We start from the raw sequence: 12026 nt of genomic DNA on the forward strand, positions 1-12026 counted from the left end.
ATATTTGAGAGTTTTTAAATTAGCACTGCATGAGTTTAACTGTGGCACAGACGGCTGTCGGCCTGGTGAGTGAGAGTTCAACCTCCAAACTGAACCCAGTGTGTTACTCACAGAATCACAGATTTACTCACATTTACTGATTGTTCTGTAGGGTCTTTACAATTTTCAGCCCCTTCAGGTGACTGTTGTCTTCTGACTCCATCTTTAGGGTTTAGTTAGATTAAATATTTAACCATTTAATTCAAGAATGAAAGACACATTTATCACAAAGGCACTCTTATAATGTAGATTAAATGTGTGTTGACATAACATCTAGATGTATGATTAGAAAGAGAGAAATGCTGTAATGACATGAGCAAAGTGCAGTATTCCAAGATGGCATCAGAGTTTTAACACCTTTTATACTCATGTTTTTTTTAATTATGTTAAGTGTAAAACATCAAAGATAATGACATTGATTCATCTGTTTATGTTATTATCACAATAATAACAACATAAAATTATTATGGTGACATTTTTTCTGTGCTGTATTAAGGTTACCAGAGTCAGCTGGGGATTCATGAACATCATCAGTGATGTTTCTCCACAGCGGGCTCATCAGTACCTGGTGACAAAAGGTCAATCCAGCTCTGACTTGAGGCTGTTCAAGAATCTGCGCCACTTGATCTGGTTCCACCTCTACCACAGGCAGAGAAACACAGGGTGAGATCTCCTCCTGCCAGTCATCACGCTATAACTGTGTCCAGGTGTTAAATTCGTCCATGTGATTCAGCAACACTGTAAAATAATATTCATTTCTTTGGTAAGAAGTGTGTGTTTCTGTTCTTAAATTGATCATCACCAGCCTGGACTCTTTGTTGGCCAGACAAAATCAGGAACGAAATCATTGGTTTTCACAACTGGGTCCAGTTCCACCTGCAAAGGATATAAGGCCAGGGAGCATGATTTGGTAAGTATAACATTTCACCAGACAGAAGAGTTTCATTTCCTTTGATTTCAGTATTCTCAGCCGGTCGGCCTCATGTGTGCCTGATCACAAGTCGGTCCACTTCATACATGCACAGTAGCGCAGGCAAATAGTTGCTCACACGCTCACTGTGGCCATTATTGAGCTCGCGTTTGGTGGAGACGAGTTGGGCTTCGATTCAGATTCACAAGGTCCCGAATCGATCGATTCGATCAGTGAGAGGATGGACAGACTTTCACTTCTTGAAAGATCAGATCCAAAATCAGTTATGCATTAAGAAATGTATTTATTTGAATATTTTGTGACATTGTTATATGTGTTGCATTAGTTTAAAAGTTTTTTTGTTATTAATAAATTGACTACAACAAACACTAACTGTCACTGAACTCATTTTATTTTCAGGTATTTTTAACATGTATGAACATAATGCTAACTTTGGACAATTTTACATGGATATTTATTTGATGGCAATAAAGTAAATAACAACAACAATTGAACAAGAATATTTCTAATAAGCCAACAATATTTAAAGAAGGAAAAACAATATCAGTTGTTTATACAGGATCAACCTGAGTGACCTGTTCCTGGACCGTTTTTTTTTTAACAACTGTAATAGATTACAGGAAGTCTCTGGCTGTGTTGCTGAATCTGCCGGTGCAAGATCAGACATGGATGGATGAGGTGCTGCAACTGAGACCTGCCGTTTGTCTTTTCTGGTCGGCGAGTGGAGAATCACACACAGTGGTCTGCAAAGAGAGCTTCAGGATGCTTCCTCCCACTGTCCACTGCATCGTCCATCCACAGGGTTTGCAGGGCTGGCTCAATCCATGGCCACCACACCACTAACATGTTTTCAGAAATATGCAAGCAGGAGATAGTGGATGGTATATTACTACTAGTACAATACTTTTAACTTTGTAGCAGACAACACTTTGATAAAATGCTATGAAAAAAAGAAACCAACAGATTAGATTCTAAAAGTTTCAAAGAGATTTAATTTACATATTTTATATAATAAAGTAAATGTACGAATGACCGGCAATAATTCAGTCACTGAAATTATCCATGAAATTAGCTAATTAATTCCTAAAAGTGTGTAGATTAAAGAAAATTATTTTACCTGGATACGATTGTCTCTGATGAGCCTGAGGTACAAAGCATGCTGGTGATGACGATAAAGTTTTCAAAGACTGATTGAATAATCAAAGAGACATTTATAAAGCGCAGTCTACAACAGACATACTTACTGTGTGAAAGGGAGAAGAGAAACATGCTGTGTTGTTGCAATTCTCTTTTGCATGAGCCACACCGGAAACGCTCTGTGCAGAATAAATAGCTGAGAAAAAAAACCCATCAAAGTTGAGGTAAGTGGTTACTGTTCATCACAACTAAACAGTATCATGTTTTTGTTTTTTGTTTTATCTGATATTAGTTTGTAAGGATCAAATTTCTCTTTGGGTAAAAATCAAAAGGCCTCTAAAGGCCTCGTAAGGTCGGTTCTAAAAGGCAAGTCAGTCCCTGAAGCTTATTTGTCCCACAGATGCTAATTCAGTGACAGCTCAAGTCTGTGGGCATGTGTAAGGAAAGTTTTGGGACTGGACCCCTGTCTGATCCTAAAAAACTAACTTTGTTGTTACTTACAGCAATATTGAGGAAACATTTAACAGTTGGAGGTTAATCATGGAACAGGAAGAAGTTCAAAGGGAAAATCCCTGCCACGCTTTCGGTCATGCTTCGATCCGACATAGTCATTCAACCGGTCCATGCTATATCGCTCCTCTCGACCCGGAGTGGTATAACGTGCTGTAGAAAAGTTTGATCGATTTGCTCTCTCTCTCTCTCTCTCTCTCGCTCTCTCTCTCTCTTTTAAAAAGTTGTAAATTCTCCGGGGGTTTTTTCTTATACGCTTATGGTACCCGACAGAGGGAGTTGAAGCATCCCGAGCTCTCGGAGGTAATTGACCGGGATGAAGCGATCCTATTGTCGGTCGTCTGACTCCTTCTTGACCCGTGGTGTGCGTAAAACAAGGCCGTTTCCCTTAATCTCAGGGTAATTTTCTTTTAGGGTTCTGTTTTTCTGTCTATTGAGCATTTCTGCTAATGTGAAGACCTGCTTCCTTGTTGTAAAAGTACATCTCAAAAATGAAGAAAAGCTCTTTACCTCACTTAACTTTGGTCTGAGAAGGAGTGGCTGCACAAAACCAAAATACCTCATCAGGGGTGAAATTGTTTTAATAAAATTATTTGGGACACTAAATAGGACCGATACCTGAATATGTGTGCTGTGTTTTTTGTTTTTGTTTTCTTTTTTACTCAGGGTTATATTGAGTTGAGTCGGCGGCGTGTGCATGTATGAAATTCTTTGCACGGACATCGATACTTTGCTAGGTTACAAGCAATAGGATAATCAGATAATCTTAAAGGTTCAAATCTCGTGCGATGACAAAGCTCATTTTATTATGTCTGTAATAAGGTTATTATAAGAAAGTAAAATAAATCTAAATCCAGTATTGTAAAAAAGAAAGAAATAGCCCTCAGTCTTCCGATGTTCCCTCTAAGCTGCGCGCGTGCGCAATTGCGCACTGCTGGCACGGTCTCTACGCACAAAAAATCTGCGTTGCGCACAAAAAAAATCTAACCTGAATTGAAATAAAAATTAAAACTTTAACAATTCTGTTTTGCAGTGTTAGCCAGTAAGTGACTGGCTGCTCCCGTATGGGATTAGAACGATGCCACCTTATCCCATAATCCAGCCAATCACTCGATTCACATTCGTATATACCGAGCTAATCAACGTCGTTGACAGGCTATGACAGCCTCCTTAGTCCTTATGTGCCAACACCGGTGTTTTAGCTAGAAAAACAGCGTGGCTGATGAGGAGTGAAGCCACGTTAATGACAACGTGTACAACCATTGGAGATGTGAGCAGGACAGACGGAACAATTGACGGAAAAAGTGTGGACTTTATACCAGTTTTTAAATTGTGTTGATAGGCCACGTAAAACCAGAGTTATGATAAAAAAAATGTATGCAATGTTTGGTTTTCTTCCTGAATACTATCGTTGTTTATCGTTGAAATATACAAGCATGCAAAAATTGCAGTAAGCTGTGGTTACAGCAGAGGGAGACATTTTATTTCAAGCCAAAGTGAAAATAATCACAGGAAAGCATTTAAAAATGAAATTATTAACACATTTACAATGAAATATACATCAGCTGCCTAGCACTGCTCTGCTCACTACTGTGATATGGAGTTGCACACAAGTGTTTCTGTTTGCAACACTTTGCAAGATGTTGAAAGAGATGGAAGGAAAGATCTTACTTTAAACTAAATAATCACAATAAATAATAAACAAGGGCAGCAAATACATTGGCATCTCTATATATTTGTGTTTTTACTGATGTATATTCTTCTGTATATTTCTACTGTAAAACCTCCATAACATGTAGCATTGGGCTAAAAGCACCAAAGAATACATTCTCAATAATAAATATTAGGATCTAGGATAAAATTACTGTATTTAAATGCATTTAACACTAAGACTCTTGCAGCTCAGTATTTGGGGGAATTCCTGCACGTAGGCCTCACACATATGCAACAAGCACAAGCACAGCCACACAACTGACACACTTACCAGGTCTTTGTAGGTGTTGCCTTGACCCAGAGTGCTCTGTGTCATATGTATCCTCTATTATTAACATTCAGCAAAGTCTGCCTCTCCAGAGATATGCACTTCTAGTACTTGTCAAGATTCTTTTTAAGAGAATGGCAGAAAATCAGCAGCCGGCTACTGATGGACGGTAATTATCTGTTAACTATTTGATTGATCTTTCTGTCAAATACATTATGGACTTATCAAATTAAGTTCCAATTAAAATTGGAAATGTATTATTTGTCTTTCTAACTTTTCTATGCTGTGGTGTGCTGGGGGAGCAGCACAGCAAAGAAGGACTCATCCAGGCTGGAAAAACTGATCAGGAAGGCTGGCTCTGTGGTCGGCATGAAGCTGGACACTCTGGTGACAGTGGCAGAGAAAAGGACACTAAAAACTAAAAAGAATTGCTGGACATTATGGACAATGCTGGGCATCCTCTGCACACAGCCATAAACAACCAGAGGAGTCTGTTCAGTGACAGGTTGCTTCTCCCAAAGTCAAGAACCAACAGACTTAAAAACTCATTTGTCCCACACGCCATCAGACTGTTTAACTCCTCTCTGGAGGGGAGAGGGAGGGGAAACAGGAGGACAAAGGACGGGGGGACAACTAAGCTGTAGTGCCTTTTCACTGTGCAATACTTTTTGTTAATATCCAACGGTGCAATAGACTTGAAATGTGCAATTCCCTTGTATTCTTATTCCTATTTATTCTATTTATCCCTTTTGTATACTCTTTATTTATATATGTCTCTGTATTTATATATGTGTATATATGGTATTCTGCTCACATTCTGTAACTTCTGTCGGTGTTGTGCTATTGGAAACCGAATTTCCCAGAGGAACCCACCCAAGGGATTAATAAAGTTTTATCTAATCTAATCTAATCTAATGTAATGTCAGACCCAAGAGCAGTGTACCAGGGTCAGAAACAGCAGATGTCTCAATTTCTCTTTTCTTTAGAAAGTAGCGCATTACCAGGGATCCCGAGTTTCATCAGTACCACAGCCTTTAGTAAATGTGTAAGTTTCATCCCTTCCATAATGCAGTGCTCAATAGGTGTCATTTCTGGATAATTAACTTCTCTAAGTTTAGTTCATACAGCTATACTAACTTATCTATCCCATGCCTTAACTGGGGTTCCTAGTGTCAATAAGAGTCACGTCTGCACCCTTTATCTATTAAACTTTTCCTAAACATTCAATATTATTCTAATGTCAGAGTGTTAATAATGAATATGTTTTTAATGATTTCCTGTCTAATGGGTACATGTGGTCTAACTGCTATTAATTATGTTCTTTTCCTACTGGGAGAGTAACACGAGGGGTGGAGCCCAGGGCTTTAAACTTATTAGTTTGTTGGGAGCATTACTGATGCAGCTGCTTCATGTTGTTCACTGCACATATCATGGATAGTTAGGTACTCTGGTATCAGTCACAGTCCATGTACTGAAGATTTCTCTTGGCAGTAAATTCCTTGTTGTAATGGTACTGCCCACATTCCTCTCGGAGTTCTCCAGGAACATCCACACAGGGAACATCCCAGATGCAGACGATGTTGCTTTTTAGAGGCCACTGGTTGTCGCTCCTCAGCAGATTAATGAGTATGTCAGCTGACTAAAGGTGTGTTTTAATACAGTTTTCCAGCCCTCTGCAGATATAGTCTTTCATTAGACTCGAGGAGATAGAGCACCCTCTATCTCTCTCTTTCATGAGTTGTGGATCTTCCCTTGGACGCCCCTCTCTGGAGTTCCTGGGCTTTTATCCATGTCAACCATTAGACGTCATCATCTGGCCGACTCCTCCTCTCCACCTTTGTGCAGGCCTCATCAGTGACGTAGCCCTTCGCAGTGCCAGTGTTGCTCTCTTCCACGGGCTCTTGACCTGCTGTCTTTCACTGGTGATCTGTGTTTCTCCCCTTCATCTGGTGAGCTTCTCCATCTCTAAGGAGTTATTTCTTCTTTTTTTCATAGCAGGAGAGTTGTTGTTTCGAGTATGTGCATACATCAGTTAGTGAGTAACTGTTTTCATTTGCTCCACTTTTTTCTTTTGCCTTCCTTTCCTCTCACTCACAGCTTTCTTTGTCCCACTTGTCTAATCACCCACACACTCTTCAGCTCCTTTATCTGACTTCCTACATCTCTGACTTTCTCATATTTTCTTCTCCTCTTCTGAGCCAAAATCACTTTTGTAGTATATTTTTTTAAATACAAAGGCTCCTCATTTGATTTTTCCTTTTTACATTTTAGATTCACATGTTTTCTTTCTAATTACTAACCTTTGCTGGAACAAAGGCTATATCCTCCCCTCCAAACCCGGCTCTCGTGTATCTCCCCCTTGCATGATGCACACTGCTTATAGAAGGAGGGTTGTGTTTCTTACTGGCAGCACAGATTTATCTATATTTGCTTCTTTATTTTTCTTGTAAGATTAAAACAAGATCATAAGGGTTTATTATCATACTTATATTTATTGTTATAAAACAGTTTTTAGGTTTTTCTGCTCAACTTTCCTGTAAGTGACAAGATGCCGCTGTGGGATCAACCCTGTCACTATTCAAAACCCTGATTCCTGAAATATCAGAAGAAGGATTACACACATTCTGACCAGTATCAAGGCAAGTGTTTTAGACACCAAAGATCCCTTCTTTAATCCTTTCCCCCATACAACATCTAACCATGCCTTTTCCTTTTTTTGATCAGCAATTCTATGATCCACAGCTGCAGGTTAACCAGCCATGCATCCCATCACGTTTATTTCTATTTCTTTTCCCAGCCAAATAGTCTTTTTCTCAAAAGAAAGAAAGTCCTCAAGTGTAATCACTTTGCATTCATTGCTACGCTTCCACTTACTGTAATATTACACTTAATGACATTATTTATTACATCTTTCTAATTACTGTTATATTATCTATTAACATTACACTCTAGTCAGTTATTATTATATTTAAGCTTTTCGTTTACTCACTGAATTGTGTTATTATCTTTTTTCCACTACTTCTCTACTCTAATGTATTACGTTCCTCTTTCACTCATTTATGTCTTACTTCCCCTGTTCTTATTTTAATAGTTGCCTTATCATTTTCCTCACAGATGTTCATCTAATATTTTTTTCTTATATTTGGATTTTCTTTCTTTATGTTCCTCACTCTAATGGGCACTATTCTTTTTACATTTCTTTTTGTTTTTTTGTTCCTACTACTCAGCATTTGATCACTTGTTTAAGCGTCTTCACTGACATGGGCCCTAAATTTTACTTTAAATTATTAAGTCCACAATCTCTTACTTATTAAACCACCATATGCGAAAAAACTCCCCTATTTCAACTCTCTGTTTTCCATCCAGTGATTTTAGCTATTATGCTCAGTATACCAGTTGGTTGTATTTTAACCCCATCTACCTTCTTTTCTCTTCCCAACTGCTTATCTGTGACGGCAGCATTTTAGACAGATCTATAGCAGGTGTCTCTTTATGTCAATTTGTTCATATTTGTCCTCACTACCACTTCACCCCACATGTCAGCCCATTTATTTTGAACTCCTCTAAGCTTGACAGAAACTTTTTCCAACACTCGTTTATTTCACATCATATTACTCAGGTGCCTCTTGCACTCTCTGCATGCTTTTTGGTGAGAGCAGAACTCTCTAGAACAGACAAAACTTCATTATTTACTACGCTCGCACTCCTCTTTGGTGAGTGATAACCAAACTTTAATATATATTTCACATGCAAGCTCTGAGACGTTATTAGAACTCTTCTACAACTCCTGCATTTTATTGAGATGTATTTATGGATGCTGCTTTGACTCTCTTTACTTCTTTCTAACCCAAACATGTTCTTATTTATTTGATTTCTATCTCTCCTTCCTTATTAAGATGTTTAGATGTTCTTAGATCATCACCACTCCCTCCTATATTTGCCACACACCACACAAATCTCCCCATTTCATTTATTATTTTTTGTGTGATTTATTTAATTTCCCTCCATTTATTTTAGGCTGGGGTTTTATCCCAGCTACGTTTTATTATTATTTGTATTAATTTGTAGTGGTTATTCTTGCTATTATTAGTTTGGATATGTTTTAATTAAGCTCTAGTTTGGTTTATCCTTTGTTTTATTTTTTACTTCAGTCAGCTCTATTTCCAATCTATGTAACTTTTGGTCTTACTTTCATTAGGATGAGGATCCAATAAGGTGCCTGCGATCCCTGTTTACTCATTATCCCTGTTTTGGGAATTAATATTGTCTTTTAGTCAATTTTACCCACAACCTTTTCACTTTACTTTGTATTGTTGCTTAACAAATACTTTATTTCTGCAGATCTTTCAGTTTAAATTATTTAAACAGCAACAACATTATGTTTCGGCAGCAGTGTCTGTTTTTCTCTCTATATTCAACAATTCTTAATTTTTGCAAACTTATTTCTTTTCACTGCTCTGATGCTCCTCTCACTCATCCACATACTTAGGGATGGTTCACAAACTGCCTGCAGACACAGTGCTCTGCAGCGCAGAGAGCTAATTTTTTTCTCAGTCTCTCGAAACAGTCCCTCTACAACTTGCTATTTATCTGCCTACTTCCCTTCATTTTCCCACGCGTATTCCTCTAACTCGCATTTACAGCAAGAGTTATTTTAAGCAATAATTAATGCAATACATTGGTTATATTCATAGAGTAATATTAAGCAGTATTTACAGGTTAAATTCTAGACTACTAATATTTACAGCAGTGATTATAGTCAATGGTTAGCAACAGCTAACCACATATTTACTCTTTGGCCAAAGGCATCGCCTTTCATACAGCGACACGCGCAGTTCATCTAGCATAGTGACTCTTCTTATGATTTAAACAGGCAAATGTTCAGCATTCAAACTACAGGTGAACAATAGTCAAAGTTTCCCCCGTTATGTCAATATCAGCTAGCCAAGTACACACCTACACAGCATGTCAACAAACCCTGAAAAAAAGCCACAAAAAATAAATGAATGATTGCTAGTAAGGGTTTCTATACATTAGTATTTACGAAGGGTATGTTGTGACGTACTTTCAAAATTACAGTGGTCCCTCGCTAAAATGCGATTCACCTTTCGTGGCTGCGCTGTTTCGCCAGTTTTTTTAGTGCAATTTTGCATGCTTGTTTTTTTTGTTTTGTTTTGTTTTTTTACAAAGGTTTGAACTTTGAGAGTGTTTAAAGAAGGGAGAAAAGTGTAAAACTGTTCATGCCTGTATAAGAAAAGTGTATAAAGTGTGTAGTGAGGGGTTTTACAGCCTTAAAATATCTATAATTGTAAAAAATAATGTTGGCTACTTCGTGGATTTCACCTCTCTGATATATAATTTAAGTATATCTCCAATTTCAACCATTATATGTGTGAGAGACCAAATTCGTTTTGTCATCCATTCTTCCACAAACATAGATTTGCCCAAAGAGAACCCACAGCGTTTCATAGAAACGTGGAAGGGTATCTTTTCCGTCAGTATCAGAAGTTTAGGGACTTGACCAATCGCCTGTATTTTACGAGTCGGGAGTGAGAACAGGTTGTCGAAAGAGATGAGGGGAGTGATTCCACCATGCCACACACACTTGAAGCTCAGTGTCCCTTGGAGACACTGGCAGAGCTGGATCACGGCATGATAGAGCAACTGTAGGGTCTCCACTTCGCTACACTTCCGCTGAGCTATCACCACTGAGCTGTGGCACTATACAGACAGATCCCCAGCAGCAGCGAGCGTGCTGGTCTAGACATGAACAGAGAGTCAGGACTTGCTGGGAATGAGACAGAAGAATTGACAGAGACCTAGGAAAAGGAGGAGGAGGCAGTCAAGAGTGTGAAAAAGAAGCGGAGGAGTCGGGAGTCTGAGGATGCACGGAGCGAGCTGAAGGAGCTGCTGAGCTTGCAGCAGCAGCCAAGCAACACTTCTAAACTTACATACACACTACTTCCAGGGGAGGACAGTGTGTGGTGCCCCCAGTGGAGGATGAAGAAGCACTCAGCCCGAGTGGCTCCTCTCAGCTCATACAGCACTCAGGTCCTGACCTGCCCTAACTTTGAAGGTAAACTGAAAGATCCAAAGAAACCTAAGATGCCATTTATACTGTATTGAAGTATACTGTATGCATTGTGTGTGAATAGAAAAATAAGGTAAGACAAACTGCTTAACTTTTATTTTCAGGGTTTCCTACAAGGCATCAAATACACCAAAGTGCCATGTAGAGTCTATATGTCTTCATAGGAAATATTGAGATTTTAATAAATATGGATGTTTCCAAATTATATCCTGCAACATTTACATGAGAGCAGCCTTTGAATCTAAAGACTGTTTGACTTTGAATACTGTAAAAACACATTTTCTATTATTTCAGCCTCCTGGTAGCAGTGTAATGGTAATGGAGTGTGTAAATGGAGAATCGTGTGCCTGCGGGACTGTCGATCGAAGACGCTGAAGATATCTACCTATTCGGAACCATGATAACAGGGTTCTTGCTGATCGGAGCTGGCTTGGCCCTGGCTTATCGAAGAATTAAGAAAGCGGAACCGGCTGTTCAAACCCCCACAAGGCTGCCCGCTGGGATTGAAATGATGGGACGAGGCGTGACTTCTCAGAATGGGCTCATTGAGTGCAGCACGGATAAGATCTTGGAGAAGCTTACGGCTGCCGTGAACACTCAGAATAACACCTCTGAGCGCAAATTGGATCACATCTTGGACCAGCTCACTGCGTTCGTGAGTTCTCAGAATCTGCTCTTTGAGCACAAGAATGACAAGACCACGGAGCACAAGTTTGATAACATCATGGAGAAGCTCACGGCTCTCCAACGGGAGATTGAGAGACCAGTGTCGGACTGTTAAGAAGAGCTTTGAAATTATGAGTTGTTCGCACTAAAGAAAACCACCATCATAATGTGGCTATCCCTTCGGCGCCAGCTGCGGGCTCAAGGCTGGAGCTGAACAAAAACTCCCTGATAACGACTGTGTTTAGACTGTTCTTCCCATTCCAAGCAAGGCCACCTGGGTTGGCTGGAAGACTGTTTACTTAGCCTGGCAGGGCGAAGGACACTGTCTCAGCTGAACTCTGGACACGCACACACATACACATACACATACACTGATAAGCACTCACTCATCCCCCCCTTTCCAAACGCCTTCGATGCTTGTTCCCTCCTAGAGAACATGACAGGTCTGGGCCCGCGCTGGGATGGCGGCGCAGTGGCAGGATGGCTGCTGTGTTTGCTTAGGATTACTCCTCACCCCCTACCCAACCCTGTGGCTTGTCACATGCTCCATAATGTTGTGCTGTGGACATTCATGTGCTTTCTGTGCAGAGGAGTTTTTTTGTTTCCTGTTCTTATGCTGTCCTCCCATAGGAGCCCGGCATGAGTAGAGGTCTCTTTTTTTCCTCTTGTAC

At 39.6% G+C, this 12026-nt stretch overlaps 1 long non-coding RNA gene across 1 annotated transcript; it reads right to left on the reverse strand.

Annotated features, from left to right (window-relative positions):
* Nucleotides 1-1339: 1339 nt before the first annotated feature.
* On the reverse strand, nt 1340-3474 carry LOC120434721. Its single transcript, XR_005609305.1, has 4 exons — nt 2609-3474; nt 2215-2303; nt 2088-2129; nt 1340-1809 (listed from the first exon to the last, which is right to left on the reverse strand). It is a non-coding gene; the product is annotated as an uncharacterized LOC120434721 (long non-coding RNA).
* Between the last annotated feature and the right edge of the window lie 8552 nt (nt 3475-12026).

Source organism: Oreochromis aureus, linkage group 19 (genome assembly GCF_013358895.1).
Source record: "Oreochromis aureus strain Israel breed Guangdong linkage group 19, ZZ_aureus, whole genome shotgun sequence".
NCBI classification, from domain to species: domain Eukaryota; kingdom Metazoa; phylum Chordata; class Actinopteri; order Cichliformes; family Cichlidae; genus Oreochromis; species Oreochromis aureus.